Below are 13,558 nucleotides of genomic sequence, written 5' to 3'. Positions count from 1 at the left end.
TGAGAAGTTTCTTTTACGGTGTAATTCTACTCAGAAGCAAGCCTTACACTCATTTTAGTGGGACACACCGCCAGGGTAAGTGTGCATATAGGATTGCCGCCTGAAAGATCTATACCCCAATACTGGTGAGAGATAGTGTGATGTGGTGGTTAGAGTGTGGGACTAGGGCCTGGGAGGCCAGGGTTCAAATTCTCAATGCCTGTGAAGTTCACTGCCTCTCAGACTGACCTACCTCACTGGGTTGTTGAAAACATGAGGATTAAGTGAGGATCAACTAGATCATATACAAGTTTCAGGTTGCACCTGACATTGCTGGGACAAAGCACACATGTACACACACACACACACACACACACACTGTCTGATCCACCTACAGATAGGTAGCCGTGTTGGTCTGCCATAGTCAAAATAAAAAAAATCCTTCCAGTAGCACCTTTAAGACCAACTAAGTTAGTTCTTGGTATGAGCTTTCGTGTGCAAGCACACTTCTTCAGATACACCTTCTTCTGATACACTTCTTCAGATACACTTCTTCTGATCCACCGTTTTTGGAAAAAAAATCCAGCAGTTTCCCGGTCTCTAGTCGGAAGTTAAATGCACACTGGTTCCTTTTCAAGTGGAGGACAGAAGTTAAACAGGGCATTTGTAACAGGCATTGTAAAAGTATTGCCCAACCATGGATTTTGGAACTATGGAGCAACATGGCTTCCTTTGCTTTCTCTTAAACCAGTGGTCTGTGATGCAGACGTGCCCTCCGTCTTAATTCCAGCAGACAAGGCTAACAATGCTGCTGCTTCTCTATTCTGAATTACATTTCGAGGTTGCCGGGTGAAGCGGGGGATCATTCTAGGTAAAAAGCTTTCACAATAAGCTGATGAATAGCCAGCACCAGTGCATTGCCTTCCCCTGCAGCCATGTGAATATGTGTGTTTTATAAATATCACAGAAAGGAGTTATTTGCTGTGCTGCTTACTGAGGGTGGCATTATACAACACTTCAGAAAAGCACCCGACAACAACCCAAGACTCTCAAAAGGTCAGAGAGCTATAAGCTGCTCTCCCCACTCCCCAAAATGTTAACAAGACATTGACACACGGTTGTACCTGCTCTATGAAATCTTCTGTGGTCAGGGATAAGTGGTATATTGTAAGAGGCAATGAATCAACTAAACTGCATAAGCTGGAGATTTTAGGATGAAGGATGTTTGTTTATGACTGAATGACCAGTTCGGTATTTCTCCCAGTTATCCTTAGTGCCGTTATTAGGAGGAGGAGAACCACTTATTTATGGATCCTAAAACCTTCATTTTCTGCACTAAATGGCTTCTTAGTGGCTGGAGCGGGTTTTTTAAAAAATAAAATAATAATCTTGGCATTTGAGATCATTTGGATTCATTGCTGGGTCATCACCCATTCCTAAAGCATTTACACCCTTTAAATACAAATAGAAAGCACATTTCGAAGAATTGCTCTCCCAAGAATACTCAGGCTGCAGAATAAATGAACTGAACCCTCTATAATGCCAGAGACTGGATGACAAGAGAGGTCTGGAGATACTTGCAGAAACCTGTGCGGAAATTCACATTCTTTAGAACCTTTTGAAAATGGCTGGAATATGTACAGTAGGTCCACATTTGTACATATAAATTTGGCTATATTTGGGTTATCTGGGGACTTCTTCCAGAGGCCTGGCCCATTTGCTGCCACAGGTCGAGTGGCAAATCTCTCTCTCTCTTACACACACACCCCAAGTCAAAGTCCCTAGTAACCAAGGCTAGCCAAGTTATTTTTGGCTTTTGATCCAAAAAAGGACGTCTCCCTCTTCCCAGCAATAAAATGCAACAGTAATAAAACACACACCAGATTGCTGCCCAGTCAACTCACTTCACCCAATGGCAAGGACAGTCTGTCTCCTAAACCTTTGGTGTCATGCACAAGTAAGAACGTAAGAAGAGCTTACTGGATCAGGCCAATGGCCTGTCTAGGCCAACAGCTTGTTCTCACAGTGGCCAACCAGATGCCTGCAGGAGGACAGCAAGAAGGACCTGAGCACACCAGCACTCTCCCCTGCTACAGTTCCAGCAACCAGTCTTCAGAAACATCATGCCTCCAACAGTTGGAGGTAGAGCATAGCCATCCAGGTTAGTAGCCATTACCATCTGTGAGTTTGTCTACTCTTACCAAGTTGGTGGCCACCTGTGCCTCTTGTGGAAACCAATTCCATAGTTCAGCTGTGCACTGAGTGAAGAAGTACTTTCTTCTGTCTGCCCAAATCTTCTAACATTCAGCTGTGAGCACAACGGCTTTTCAGCTAAATTGGGGACATAGGATCATAGACTTGTAGAGTTGGAACATGGAAATCTTCATGGATATATCCAGCCTCTGATGAAACATGCCTCTTGGATGGGTGCCGCTGTGGTCTAAACCACTGAGCCTCTTGGGCTTGCCGATCAGAAGGTTGGCGGTCTGAATCCCTGCGACGGGGTGAGCTCCTGTTGCTCAGTCCCAGCTCCTGCCAACCTAGCTGTCCGAAAGCATACCAGTGCAAGTAGATAAATAGGTACCGCTGTGGTGGGAAGGTAAACGGCATGTCTGTGTGTGCTGGCACTCATCACAGTGTCCCATTGTACCAGAAGCAGTTTAGTCATGCTGGCCACATGTCTTGGAAAACTGCCTGTGGACAAACGCCAGCTCCCTCAGCCTGAAAGTGAGATGAGCCCCGCAACCCCATAGTCACCTTTGACTGGACTTAACCGTCCAGGGTTCCTTTACCTTTACCTTTTAAAATACACCTTTTCAAAAGGATGCAAAGTTGTTTGCAAAGAGAAATGAAACATGGTCCTTTTACCAAACCAAGTGAGCTGATCCTCCCTCCCTGTAATATAGCTGTGCCAGTTTGATTGACTGGAGCAGAATGTGAATGAAAATGTGCATTCAAACGTACATCACATTGGAAGTACAGATGGGTGACAATAATATTCTGGGGCATGTAGGGATGGAGGGACAGACTTAATTTGCACTTCTCAAATTAATCCATGAACCAAAGCACACAGCTATCCTTCAAAATGCATGCTTCTCTGAATTTTGCAATGCTGTTCTCCAGCCAGAACACAGTTTCAAGAATACATATGTTAGAGCTAGAGAAAGGGTACATAAAAATGCAAATATTAGTGAAAATGCCATACAAAAAAAATACACAAAAAAGAAAATTGCATGCAAAAATGTGTTTAATTGAAGGAAAGTGCACAAAAATGTAGAATTATCTCTTTTTGCAAAATTGTAAGCTGATGTAGGAAGGTGGCAAACTGATCTGAAGACTGGAAAAATGAGAAAGAGAGAGAAACCGAAAGTGACAGATTCATCCATCCCTAGGGGCATATATGGGTGCTGTGCCACCAATCCATAATGCACCGAATATGCACACCCACATCCTGTAACATGGAGTCATGTGCAACTATGCACAACGAGAGCTGGATCAGGATGAACATGGACACGGGCATGTTGTGGTGCAGGGCTGGCAAACAATGGAATTGCTGCCACTGCAACAGAACAAGAAGAAGTGCCTGGGCCACAGTCGCCCAGGCAACAAGCATGTTCCTGCTGTCCCCCCTGAAGAAGCAAGAGGAACAATGGCTGTGATCAGGCAAGAAAAACAGCAAAAGAGTGAAAGATAGCCCCCGCCTACAAATATTTTCATGTTCCCTAAATGGCAGCCTTCTTGATGAAAAGCAAACCTCATGAAAATTCAGCACAGAGCTGCTGGTTTGTCTGATACACCTGGTTCCAGAATCCCAGACCAATTTCTTAGCTACTCTGTGCTAAACTGTTACCGAGCGGGACAATGACCAATCAAAAGGGAACAACTAAACTGGAAAGATGGCTTGATTTTCTTGGTCTATCATTCCATGTGTTTCTGCAGATCTCTGGTCTTCTTTGGAGAGAAAAGGGCGGAGACCTCTTTTGTGTACTTGAGTCTGTGTGTTGTTTTGGAGAAAAGACAAATAAGAAGATGCATGATAAAATAATTAACTGCACAGAGGTGGAATGTAGAAAGGGACTTTTCTTCTACTTGTTTTCAACTTACAGCATTCAGAATGGCAAGATGTCTTGGTGGGCATCCACCCAGCTCTGGAGGCTTTAAGAAGACCAGATGAATGGATGGATATAAGGTCTACCAAATGAAATTTGCTATCATAGCTAGGTAGCATTTCCATAACCGGAGGCACCACACTTCTGTAAATCAGCTGCTGAGGAAGAAGAGTGGGAGAAGGCTATCCCCCACATGCCCTGGTTTTCAGCTTTTCGGGAGCATCTAACTGGTAACTGTTGGAAAACAGGATGCCGACCTAGGTGGATCATTGACCTAATCCTCAGGGCTCTTCTTAAGTTGTTAACCACCTCGGTAGCTTGGAATGTCTACTGACCAAGTTGTTTTCAGGGGTGCAATGCTCTGCATAGGGATTGCATGTGTTTCTTTATCTGTGTGATGTGCACAAGTCACACAGGATCAAAGCACAGCCTCTCCCACTTCCCATTTGCACAGCAGAGGCATCCCAGACTATGCTGCAACCCAGACATGGGAGCTGCATGAGAAACACCACTGCAAGTCTACCTTTCCTCCTCAAATACATCTTTCTGCACTTCCAGGGGTACAGTAACGTAGGAATTAGAACACGGGGACTTCCTTTATGAAAGCATATTGAGAAGAACTGAAATATGAACGTATTTTTGGAGCTGGCAGCAGCAGACTGAACAGAGTTCAGCTTCCTCACGTGTGTCCCTCTGATTCAGCTTATGGCAGTAATCAGGCCCACTAAATTAGGTGCTAGGGGCCTGAATTTCATATCCTTATCTGGGAACAACCAGCAAAATCTCAAGCATACAGTTCAGCCGTACAATTTTCTGCCAGATGGTTGGAAGGAAATAATCTGCAAATAATAAGCAAGGACTGTAGTGATGTGACATGTGCTGGAGGTATTCAGGCATCATTTACTTGCCAGGGTTTGAAAGGCTTGCCATTGGGAGCCATAAATTAAGAGCATGGCAGGGCATGTAACCCACTGAAAAGGAATTCTTGTGAAATAAGAAATTCCTGACACTAATACTATCAGCCTGTTTACCTGCCATCTGTCACACTTCAAGGACTTCTGCATTACCTATTGATGAAAGGAACCTGGACCAGCCAGGAATGTTTAGACACATATGACTTTCTGAATTTACATGGCACACACATGTACAAAATCTGTACACATGGGCACAAAATAAATAGCATATGCTTGTACATGTGCACAAAGTTATTTACTGGTGTGTGCTTTTCTTTTTGTAAATCTACCAAAGAATAAAATAAAATAGGGAGTAAGGGGTTTTCTCAGGACAGTGGTGTGCTAGTGGTGGGGGCATTTATCCCTCTTCTGGTAGGAAATGTTTTGCGGGGGGTGAGGTGATAACAAAAAATGGGGGGTCAAGGAGGGTCAAATGTCCCTATTATCATCTGAGGAATGTTGGAGGATATGCCATGCACACTTACCTGGGAGAAAGTCCAGTTAAATTCAGTGAGGCTAACTTCTTAGTTGACATGTATAGAATTGAACTGCCAGTAGCCTAATGGAGCCACAAACCCAAATCTCTAATGTCTCAAAAATATTTGCTTATGTAAGAGTGAGGTTATTCCTCTTATGCTGTTGATTGAAAATCAAGCACTGTGCATTTGTCTCAGCAGAGCCTGCGATTGCTCAGTAATTTCTGTGTCAGTCAAACTGAGCGCTTCTGTATACAGGTTTGTCTTTGGTGTTTGTTTTAAAGTGTCACAGTGCTGAATTCAGAAGGGCCAGCACTGAAGTTTAGTAAGATGTTTAAAAATATAACAAGTACTTTATATTTGCCATTCCGCTTGTCAGCTATAAACCAAGCTTTCTTCATCTCTTTTTTCCTTTCAAGGTGTCTTTTAGAACATGTTCATTTCTTTCTTGCCAAACAGAAGCGTTGTAAATACTACAGGTTTCCTAACTGCAAACTAAATCCCGCTAAGCCACAAGGCTGCAATCTCTGGTTTCATTAAAGACGCCAGTCCTGGGACGGGACTCCTTGGATATTCAGTCCGAAGAAGTGATATGTGCAGACAGGAGACAGCACAGATGCACAGCTGGAACTTTGCTTGCTCTTTCTTCCGCTGTGCTCCTCACTCAGGGGTGCCAACTTGAGTAAAATATGGGGGGGGGCAGGTAAACCCCACCGCACATAATTGATCACGTTGCCGTGCACATATACAATTTCAATGGCAATGCCCATCAACTTGGGTTGTGTGTGTGTCTCCCTCAAATACTTTATTGGGGTACAGAAGGGATCTCAGCCCCTCACAGTTGGCTCCTATGTCCCCACTACCAGAAAGCCAAGACAAGGAGCAGGTTCAAAGGCAGGCAGGCTCTCTCTTGTGCAACAGTGATGGTCAGAGAGCCCTGTCATCCCCATTTCAGCTTAAAAGAAGCTCAGGTGGAAGGAATTGTTGAGGAACAACAGCAACAACAACACAAAACAGAAAATAAATTCTATGTTCTGGAATTTATTTATTTATTAGAAATAAAATCTCAATCAGTTTTAAAGATGCTCAGGTAGAAGGAATTTTTGAGGAACAGGCACAAAACAGAAAATAAATTCTATGTTCTGGATTATGTTTTGTTAGGAATGCAGGAAACTGCCTCATACTGAGGCAGATCAATGGGTCCATCTAGTTTAGTATAGTCTGCACTGACAGGCAGCTGCAGTGCCTCTGCAGGATTCCAGGCAGATATCATTCCTAGCCCAACCAGGACAGGTCGGGGTTTGAACCAGGGAACTCCTGCATGCATGTCAACTGAGCTAGAGCCTTTCCTTTATTGACTTGTTTCCTTCCCCACGTCTCTGCAACAAATGCGGTGTACAAAGCAGTGTACAGACATGCCTCCTCAAAAGTAAGTCCCACCCTGTTCAATGGATCTTACTCCCTGGAAACTGGGTATGGGATTGCAGCCCCAGGCGAACAAACCTCCCAAGGCTTTTCGTCTATAGCGTCAAAACAGGCATCTGCACGTTTCTTGGGAGAATCACACCTAATGCTAATAATAGGCCTGCTCCATGATACAGGCTATAAAACCCTTTCAGAACATCAGGCACGATGCCAGCATGAGTCCTGTGCTGCTTTCTGATGGATTGTAGCTGAAATTATTATAGTGCGGCTATGTAGCCAAGTGACTGTAATGAAGAACAGTTGACTAGAGCTCAGTTTTGGATTCTGCCACAGGCTCGTCGGGCGCCTGTGGACAAGCTTTCCCAGCCCAGCTCTCACTCACAAGTTACTTCCATCTCTGGCAGAAATGATATTTGTGTGTGTGTGTGTGTGTGTTGTGAATTCAGAAATGTTCAGTCCTTGGGCCAGCTGCTGCGCAGTGCACAATTCAGACAAGACACAGGGCAAGAGGACTTGTGGTATGAAGAAGAAATGGGAAAATGGTGACTTTATTGAATTTTAGGGATTACACAGAGTGCCGGCAATCAGAAGATGGATGGTGCAGTAGGAATCACAGTATATTCCTTGATAGATAGCCTACATGTGAAAATATATTTTTTTAAAAAAAAAGAGTGTGAAAGGATATTGTTTGGAGAATATGCATACTCAAAATGTACTAAGAATGTGTTAAGAATGTTTTCACAGGCAAACCTCAGCCTTGAGCCAGTTTGATAGAGAGTAGCACTCTACTTCTAGCTGAATCAGGCATCTGATAATGCAGGCATGCCTTCCCTCGGAGAACGTGACTTAGTTTCTACGCATATATAAAGCTAAGGCGAGGGAATGCCTCCGTCTAAACCTGTGTAATTTATAGGCTACTGTTCTTACCAAGCGAAGCTGCTTCAAACATCACTGTGTGGTGTGTTTATTGAAGAAATCCACCACAATGGAGAATGCTTCATCTCTTTGTAGGGAAAATCTGGCACTGGATCCATGAACTCAGTGGTCTGTGGCTATCATTGTCTTCATGCTAAATGCACACAGAATTAAGTTCTTAACCTGAGGTACCAGTGTAAACAGATTCTTATTCAGTCCTCCAAAGAGCAACCGACTTATCCTATAGTATAACAAAGGGATAAGTTAAAGCCCTAAACGGCCTCGGTCCTGTATACCTGAAGGAGTGTCTCCACCCCCATTGTTCAGCCTGGACACTGAGATCCAGCACTGAGGGCCTTCTGGCGGTTCCCTCCCTGCAAGAAGTGAGGTTACAGGGAACCAGACAGAGGGTCTTCTCGGTGGTGGCGCCCACCCTGTGGAACACCCTCCCTTCAGATGTGAAGGAAATAAGCAGCTATACTATCTTTAAAAGACACCTGAAGGCAGCCCTGTTTAGGGAAGTTTTTAATATTTAATGCTGTATTGTTTTTACCACTCAATTGGGAGCCACCCAGAGTGGCTGGGGAAACTCAGCCAGATGGGCGGGGTATAAATAAATTATTATTATTATTAGTGAATGGGTCTCTGCACTTCCTGGAAAAATGTCGTTCGTGGTATGGAGCTGCCTTATAAGCCCCAAGTGGCTGGCCAGACACAATCATATGGCCAGGCACGTTGCCCAGATCAAGTACCCTGGTACAGCATTCTAAACGTCATGTCTCTTTGCTAACTTGCCACTTAACTGATGCCATCATGTGACAGGGTTGCAGACCAATGTAAATCAATCTACTTGCCTCAAAGAAAATCAGTCCCCCCCCCAAAAAAAACTATATTTAATAAAGTTGGGGAATAAATCCCATTCCACACTGCTTGCACATACTGGGCACTGGAAGAACGTTTTCTCCTAAATTGTACTCTGCTGCGAGCAGACACCCCTGAACTTCTTCCTTATCACGATGGGCTATAGCATTCCCTCTTTTTATACAGATTCACTCTATTCTGTACACACTGGAGAGACTACTGCAAAGGGAAGTGAACAGAAGAAGGCAAAAGTTCCCAAATTCTAGCCTTTGAAAGTGTTGGTCAACTGGCATGGCCTCAGTTGAAAACTAGGGCCAGAATTCAAAGAAGGTGTATGTACGCATGAGAGGGAATTGTGTGCAGGTAGAGCTTGCTTTCTTTTCAGCAAGAGTTGCCACTGCTCAAGAGACTATATGCTTTTGAGTTTTAAAACAGCTTGTCTCTTTCACAACAGAAAATAATGTGATGAGGAAACAAAGTGAGGTTCCAGTGTGATTCTTTCTTACCTATTTATCTCCTTCCTATCTTTGGATGTTGGCCACTAGCCAATAAGAGCAACAACCAACTATTGAAGTTCTGGCGCTCTCTCTCTGTACAGATTTACACTTAGGGGGGTGTTTTTATGATATAGGGAGTTATTAAAAGCAACCTGATTGTTACATATTCCTTGCTTCTGCGTAGACACACTCTGCTTCGCATTGATCTAGACCTGCATGCTGATATCGTTTACAAAGGCACAAATCCAAGTGGTATATGATCATTTGGCTGCAGGCCCATGTTTGCTAACCAAGCCCAGAATATTAAAAGGGGGAGGAAAACCAAACAGACATTTTTTTTAAAAACCCCAAACACTGATCGAAATGTAACTTAAAACAATTAAAATGAATAATAAATTCTGGTCTACCAACTCTTGTTATCAATTGGGGAACAATTATGCAGATGATTTATTAATCACTCCATAGTCTACAGTTTTGCACCAATAGGTGGCACTAACAATTTTCACATTTTGCTCTTAGGTTGTGCATTTGTATCGTTTCCATCCATTGCCCCAAACCAGCAGAAGATTATTGTATTTTAAAGATGGATTTAAATAAACGTATCCCCCAGCTTCTCTCCATAAACTAAAATGCTTAAGGACTACATACCTCACTTTCAACACATTAGTATATAAATGAGTAAACAATAACTCAGAAGCTTATAATGATGTTTTGCTTTAAAATGTTGAGTATGCTAGAGTTTGTTTTAAATGACTGGGGTGCATAAATTAGCACAATCTTCATTCAACATTGTTACCTGAGTCAGGCTATTATTCTGTGCATTTTCACTCCTGGATGTTCCACTGTGCCCAGCTTGCAACTCCATCCATATCTACCACAGCAATGCTAAACCAATTTTTGACACCTTTGAGGTGTTGTGGTAAAAACATAGGTTGAGCTGTAAGCTAGGAATGCGATGATGTAAGGATACAATGTGTTACCACAAAGTTGGGGAAGCTATGATCTCTCAGATGTCACTGGACTACAACTCCCATCAGCCCCCAACCTGCATGGCCATTGGTGAGGGATGATGGGAGTTCAGTTTAGCAACAGCTGGAGAGCCACAGGTTCTCCAGTCCTGCTTTCCTACAGGCCATGTAGGAAAACCTGTATGGTCATGTGATTTCCTCTTCTACTCCTGAACCCCTCGGAGGGTAACCTATTCAGCCTAGCCTATTCAATCATGTACCTTAAAAAGAGAGCAGAGATAAACAAAGTTCACCATGCTGAGGCTGGCCATAGAGCAAATGGTTCCAGATTCAGGTGGAGGCCCTGCCAAAGAACCTAAAACTGCTCAAAGACTGAAAAAGACCACACAATTTAGTGCTAAAATGAAGAGAGACAGAATGAATGGTCTTCCACCATTGGGCTTAGAAGGTGGAATGTAGTGTTTAAGGACCTGATTAGATTCATGAGGGGGACCAGACTTGTCATCATAACTGTGGTAGTGCAATATAACTGGTACAGTGAATTTGGGTTAATTCTCATTGCGGAAAAGCTTACAATCGAATCCATGTCATCAAGGGACAAGTAAAGCAAGACACCTTTTTGCAGAAAGGAGTCATTTTATTTTTCATACTAATAAGCCCGACGGTTTCCAGCCCCACGTGCAACAATTTGGGGAAAAAATAATGAACCAAGTGTCTGGGGAACCGTCATTGTTTGATGAAGACGGTAACGGCAATTGTCTTCTATACTAGACTCGTAATGATAAAAATACATATTATGTTAGTTTCAGCTGCCGTGTCATTGCAGTCCCCAGGCTTTTCCTTTGGTTCAGAGCTTTTATTTGTTTATTGGTGTTTCTGTTTGGATATTAGCAAATAACAGTGGCTCCTAATTAAAAAGAAATCAGTGCTGAAAGAAAGAGAAGACAGTCTCAAGTACTACATTAAGAAATCAGAGCTGGCGTGTTGCAAAGCAATGTGACAGGTAGCCCATGTTGTTTGATATCGGAGCGGTGGCAGGTGCATCCTATCCAGAAACTCTGGCTTGCAGCAAAATCCATGGCATATAAATTATTAAAGAGTCTTCGGATCATTACACAGTTCATGTAGTTAATGATTATAGTTCAGCGTCTAGGTCAGATATAATTAGACATTACATTAAAATATCTTCATACAGCCATTTATTCTGATTTAATTACTTAAAATTATAGTGTAATGAGCGGCACTTTTGGGGGTGGGGGAAAGAAATCTTCTAATGGGCTCATTTGAGGTTAATATGAGGGAAATTAGTCGTTTAACCGAACGTGGCAAAAGACAAGTTCATTTTTAATGATGTTGTTCCAATGTCAAAAAGGGTTACCCTAATGACAAAGGGTGTCGAGTGTGTATACAAATAATTCCTTAAAAAGTCATCTCTGTGTTCAACATCTGAAGTGCCTGCCCACGCATTACATCTTTCTTGCTTAACCGATCCAGCAAATCCCCAGCGTCTGACACCTTGGTGTAGCGGAGGCAAAGGCTATTATCTTGAAACGATTGATCCTCGCATGAGTGCTCCGGTGAGGTTATCTACCTTGGGTCCCTCACAGGACCCTAGGCCAGTAATTCCCAAGATGTGAGGCAAGGTGCGCCAAAGTGCCGTGCAAGAACTGCTGTTGCATCAAACATAATACACAGATTCAAGGAATCTGCTCATGGAGGCGGCTGCTTAAAGGTAAAGGTAAAGGGACCCCTGACCATTAGGTCTAGTCGTGACCGACTCTGGGGTTGCAGCGCTCATCTCACTTTATTGGCCGAGGGAGCTGGCGTACAGCTTCTGGGTCATGTGGCCAGCATGACTAAGCCGCTTCTGGCGAACCAGAGCAGCACACGGAAATGCCGTTTACCTTCCTGCTGGAGTGGTACCTATTTATCTACTTGCACTTTGACGAGCTTTCGAACTGCTAGGTTGGCAGGAGCAGGGACCAAGCAACGGGAGCTCACCACGTCGCGGGGATTCGAACCGCCGACCTTCTGATTGGCAAGTCCTAGGCTCTGTGGTTTAACCCTATGGTTTATACGTTTCACTGCTTTTGCCTTATGTCATATGAGGCACCAGAGGAATTGAGCTGGGCCCTCCGGCACCAGGACTCTAGCACCTTACCAGAGCATCTCTCGGGCTGATCTTGGCTTTACTGCAGCTCCATCCAAGCAACAGGCAGAGAAGGTGCTGCAGCTCAGCAGCTCAGCGGATGACTTGAGGAACCAACAAGGGCCTGGTTGCCTCTTTGTAACTTGCTCCAGGCTTGGGACTTCCATCAGAGTAGCTTGTTGCTTGACTTTGCCAAACAGACTTGTCTTATCAGACCAAATCACATATATACCACATGGAAAAACCTAGGATGTTTCTCCTCTGAGAGCAGGTAAGCCTTACCTTTTCAGGTGTAAATGAAGTGTACTTTCCATTTTATTTCAGAAAAAAAGTGCTTTAGTTGTGAGAAGGATGGGAAAGACCCAGACTTCCATCCATCAGAGGCTAAAGACACACCATACATGTATAGCACATTCAAAGCACAAACACCCCAAAAAAGAATCCTGGAAACTGTAGTTTATCATGGTTGCTGGGAATTTTAGCTCTCTATGTGTGTTCTTTTTGGCTGGGAATGTTCTTTATATGTATATTGTACATACAGCTTGAAAGAAGAACTCTGCATTTGTTCACATTATTCCAAAATGAAAAAGAGCTGGATCAATTATTCAAGAGCACTTGATATCATCAGGGGTTCTTGGCTCTCAGCTCACATCAGCCTCTGATGAATTTCTTGGACATGTAAACCAGTGTGATGAATTTTGAGAGCTATCTTAGCACAGGTGATGAGGCTGATGCATGTGAAGTAGAAGAACATTGCACAGTATATTTTAAGCCAAAGCAAAGCATTTTATTATGGCCCGGTGTGTTTAATGATTTGGAGAAATGGTCTTAATGTCTTCTCCTGAATTTCAGATAATTCAATAAAGATAGGGTGATGTAACTTTTCTCGTGTTCTTTGTTTTGAGGATGAGGTGGGAGGTGGGGGGGAAATAGGAATAGAAAACTCAAGCCTGATTTCAAAACAATAGTGTGCTGTAAACAACTTTTACACAAGTATAAGGTTGCATCATATGATAAAATTCACCATAGCAGGTTTATAGCAAACATACAGATTGATTAACACACAATGTACAACTGATCTGTGCAGGTGCCAACTGCCAGCAAAGGCTGACACAGGCTGAACACACGTTCCAGCTACCCAGTCCTATTCTCTTGCCTCAAAAGCTCTCACAGTGGGAGCTGCCACCTGGCACGACCCCATGAATGAACAAGGCAGAGGGCGGGAA

This window comes from Podarcis pityusensis, assembly GCF_964106645.2.
Source record: "Podarcis pityusensis genome assembly, chromosome: 2".
NCBI classification, from domain to species: Eukaryota; Metazoa; Chordata; class Lepidosauria; order Squamata; family Lacertidae; genus Podarcis; species Podarcis pityusensis.
The sequence above is the reverse complement of the archived record's forward strand: the minus strand, read 5'-3'. Positions refer to the sequence as shown.